This window comes from Homarus americanus, unplaced genomic scaffold, assembly GCF_018991925.1.
Source record: "Homarus americanus isolate GMGI-L3 unplaced genomic scaffold, GMGI_Hamer_2.0 scaffold46669, whole genome shotgun sequence".
Taxonomy (NCBI): Eukaryota; Metazoa; Arthropoda; class Malacostraca; order Decapoda; family Nephropidae; genus Homarus; species Homarus americanus.
In genome coordinates, this window is record NW_024746487.1 from 210 (window position 1) to 4,794 (window position 4,585).

Sequence of the window (4,585 nt, forward strand, 5' to 3'; positions counted from 1 at the left end):
TGAACAGGAGACCACTTATTAGGCACCCCTGTTGCACACCGCATTGCACTGGTATCTCTTCTGTTTCTCCTTCCTTTGTTAGTATTCTTGTCGTCTTGCCACTGATGATGTCTCCTGCTACTGTTTCAAAATCCCGTCCCACCCCTATACGGTTGAGCGCTCTTTTAATGAGGTCCAGTGACACTGAGCCAAATGCATTGGTCAAGTCGAGTGCTGCTATGCAGGTATCGCCATTGTTCCGTCGTGCATCGTCCATGTGATGTTGAAGTATGTAGTTGTGTTCTATCACCCCATCACTTGGCATGAATCCTTTCTGTGCAGTGCACAGTACCTCGTTGTCAACGAGCCACCTTCTGAGTCGTGCTGTGAGGCATCCCGTGTACACCTTGTATATTGTGCGGCTCAGTGTTATAGGCCTCCAATTTGAAACGACTTCTGGGTTACCCCCTTTTTTGGGGACAAGTATTGTTCTGTATCGTTTCCAGGAGTCTGGTATTCTCTTGGCTCTGAGACACACGTTGAATATGGCTGCCATAACTCGGCAGCTTGTGTCAGCCTTTCTCCAGTTCTCATATGATATTCTGTCTTCACCTGGTGACGAATTCTCTGCTGCTGCTAGTTTTGTAAATACTTCCTTCTCTGTGAAGGGCTGCATTTCCTCTCTGGGTCTGTCGTGTGGTTCAGGAATTGTGCTCCACAGTGTTTTGGAGTCACAATCCTTTTCAACCATCTCATGTGTTGGAAGTGTTTCTCAATGTCTCTCCTTGCTTATTTCACATCTTGCGCCGTTCCTTCAGCAGGTAGCCGTATTGCTCGGCGTTTATCATTGTACAGCCTCTGGATCTGTTTGCAATCATTGACATCGGTGATTTTCCTGGTCGTGATCTGTCCTTGAGAGATGTTTATCCTGTTTGCCGCTTGAATTGCTACATCGATCTCAATCAGTACTTCTTCAAATTTTGCCCAGTCCGGGTTCCGCTGGATCTCATACACTGTGCCCAGAAACGGCTCCAGTATCCATGTCTCCTCAGCTTCATCTCGCTCTTCATTTGGTTCAGGAGTTATGCCAATCTGCTCCTGTATGTTGCCTTCACCACTTAGTGTTTGAGTTGCTTCACTTTGCGATAGTGGTGTAAGGGATTCACTGAGATTACTTTGGCTTCCTTCATTTGTTTCTTGACTTTGCATTATCTGTTCCCCTGTTTGGGTACTGTCTCCACCATGTTGTTCATCGGGGCTTAGAGGTGACAGTGGCATTCTTGGCATGTGCATGAGGGGTGTCAGGTCCCCTGGGTGCTGTGATTCCTCTCTTGGTGAGGGTTCATTTTGGAGCATCTGGCTCGGCGTTATCGACCTCAGTTGCGTTTCTTGATCGTCTGGGCTCAGCGGTGACACTGGTGTACTTCTCCCAGAGACGGGGCGTGGTGTCTCTGGTCCTTCCACTTCTCCATCCCTGGGTGGAGGGGTCCATCTGTGCCTTTCTCGTTGCCCTTGTGTTTCTCTTTGCTGCTGTTGCTCGTAATTCTGTGGCTGCTCCCTCTGCTCGTTTTCCCTATTTTCCCCAAGTTCCTGTGAGGGCTGGGCGCTTGCTGGATTGCCTTCAGCCTGTTGGTTCCCCTGTCGTTGCTCCGCCTGACGTTGGTTGTCTCTCCTCCTCCACTGCCGTACATGTGTTGCTACCTTGTGGTTATTCAATCCTCTCTTTGTTGGGGCAGAGTAGGGGCAGTATTGCACGTCGCACTGGAAACGAAAATGGGGAACCCTTTGCTCCTCCCTCATCTGCCTGTTGAGGATGCACGTGTGATTGCTTGGCCGGATAGTCAGTACCAGATAGCACCCTGCACACATGTTCATATATTCGTTGATTTTCTTGTTGTGGGCTTCCTTTAGATGTCGGACTAGTGATTGCTTGCAGCCAGACCACCCCGATGACGCACATTCCCATGGGCATCCCTGCGTCCTCTCTGTGCATTTGAAGGATGGTGGTGCAGGGAACCATATGGTCAGCATTCGGTTTCTTCTTTCCGGCTGGCGATCTCCTTCGTTTCTTCCCCTTGGCTCTTCGTCGTCCATCTTGCTTTACCCACGCGAACACCCACACACACATGACAACCCCCTTACCAGGGTGTACCCGCACTATCACGGTATTCCTGGAGGATCGGCCGAGAGTTGTGTACCGACCTCCCTTTCGCCATCACAAACCCACTCGATCGCAAGGTGATGGTTTACCGGGGAGGGACTTTGGGACGAATACACTTCTATGAGTGCAGGTCCCTCAGCCAGTACGAAGTTAGGAAGTACAGAGAGGAGGGAATAGCCACGTGTGAGAAGCACCCACGTGGGGTCCCGTGGGACCAGGTTTGGGGCTTTGCAGGCCCCCCCGGTATGTTTCCTCTCACTGCATGGTATTAGTAATAACCACAGCAATGGTGAAATACTGGGTTCCCTGCTCGCCACCTAAAACAACAAAGGAGTAACTCTGTTACTTGCACCCCAAGAAAGTCCAAATCTGTGCTCTTCCTTCTATGTAAAAAAGAACACTGATTATGTACTCTCCATTAAGCTGATAAGAACAGATACTACACTTTGATCTTAGCCAAAAGGCCGAGAAGCGATGACGATTGTTGTGTTGCAATCAAAGCAATGCACATTACACAATAACCTTACTTTAGTTTTAAATTGGTGCAACAAGAATTTATCTCGAGTTCTGTTTGCAGATAAACAGTCAAACTCCTTATGCATCAACACTAGTAATCTATAATAACAAAAACCGTAATTATATTACCAATTATTATACTATTCTTTACACTTCATTGTTATATTACCATTTACAATTTTTAGTTTTCCTTAATCTTAAAAAAAAATCACTTTTGTTCGTTATTTCTTTCTTTCATTCTTTCTTTCTTTTTTCTTTATGAACATTATTGACCAGTGTTAGTGAAGGAAGAAACTGGCATGTTTGAGGGACAGACTGAAGGACGCATACCCTACACTGTACTTTCCCCATGAAGAGATACGCCGGTTGCCAATGTTTTTTAACTATGATACCAACAATACACCCGCTGTTTTTGTTATTTTATTTTTTACATAGAAGCTGGAAAACTAATTTCCGTTGCATTATGAAAAGTATAAATTGCACTAAAAATGATAGTGCCTAAATGATTGAGACAATTACTTTATGAACCGTGTATGCCAACCTTCATGAAAAAATGAAGCTCCGCCCAGAGAAGTAGTTCCTGAAGTATTTGTAAAATGCTTACACAAGTATAAATATTTATTGCATATAATTGTAGAAAATTTGGAATTGTATCAATTTCTAGTTTGATTAGTCAATTTTCCAATAAAATGATTCTGGGCTATATTGATCTCATTACTATGCCAAATAAAGTATTTCCACAATGTTCAGTTTTATATTAGGAGGGATAGCCCTCACTGGATAGCAAGTTCCTCATAATTAATAGATAAAGTACATAAGCAATATCCCAAACGACTTAATTGTGAGAGGAAGAAACTTCAGGATCAATTTGCTACAGAAGAAAACTTGGCTTACCTCTATACAAACTTATCCTGGCAAATCAATCTAAAGTTGATGGTTGAGATACTATTAATTACTATATTTTGGATCTAATGGGAAATCATATTGAATTAGACACAAGAAAAACGCGAAAAAATTATCAATAGTTAAAATTTTCTAACCCCGTATGTTTGTGTTTTGATGGAAATGAATAGTTTATAAAGCCAAACTTGTTTATTTCCATCATATGCCTCTCACTTTTAATGTGACAATTTTTATTTTAGCATATTACGAATTATATAAAAAGTTATCATATAATTGGTTTATAAATTTAAATAAATAACATAAGAGAGATGGTTCAGCACAATGATAGTCAGTCAAGTTAGGTTAGGGTTTAGGATGAACAATTCAGGGCATACTTACCTGGCACAGGAGATACCGTGATCACGAAGACGGTTTTCCCAGGGCGAGGCTCACCATTGCACTCCGGTGATGCTGACCCTTGCGATTAACCCAAATGTGGTTAACTCGAGTGCGCAATAAATAGTACTTGATTTATGCTTAAGGTCAGCAAAGAATTTTTTTTCTACGCTACTTTTATATGATTTATATTTTGACAATTACGTGTGAATGAAAGATTTTCAAACTCTCTAATTGATGCCTAGTAACTCATAATATTGAAAGAAGTTGGGTTTTTTTTAATAGTCTGTATCACACTCGACAGTCACTCACTGTCACAGCAATGAAAGAAATCTATCATGATCTTGTTTACCAACACCTGATACACTGTCACACAGTATGGGGGGGGGGGGTGCCTCTAGCTCTTCAAAAACATAATCTCTGGTTACTGCACAAAAGAGAGTTGTACGGACAATGACCTACTTGAAAAAAAAACAGATCACACAAATAAAAAATTAGCTATATTGAAAATTTTTAAATTCGAAGATGTTAACACCTACTGCTGTGCCCCTTTGTTTACAAATCTATCAATCACTTTTCATTCGCCTCTACCGCCGTGGACTTCCCCGAGTGTTGATGTTGTCGTCCACACTTTCCCTGGTCGTAAATCCA

General features: G+C 42.7%; 1 non-coding gene and 1 pseudogene across 1 annotated transcript; one reads left to right on the forward strand and one right to left on the reverse strand.

Moving 5' to 3' along the window:
* Nucleotides 1-2,402: 2,402 nt before the first annotated feature.
* LOC121879257 lies at nucleotides 2,403-2,616 on the reverse strand (annotated as a pseudogene).
* A 1,313-nt stretch (nucleotides 2,617-3,929) lies between these two features.
* On the forward strand, nucleotides 3,930-4,085 carry LOC121879255. The gene has a single exon (XR_006091300.1). It is a non-coding gene; the product is annotated as a U1 spliceosomal RNA (small nuclear RNA).
* The last annotated feature ends 500 nt before the right edge of the window (nucleotides 4,086-4,585 follow it).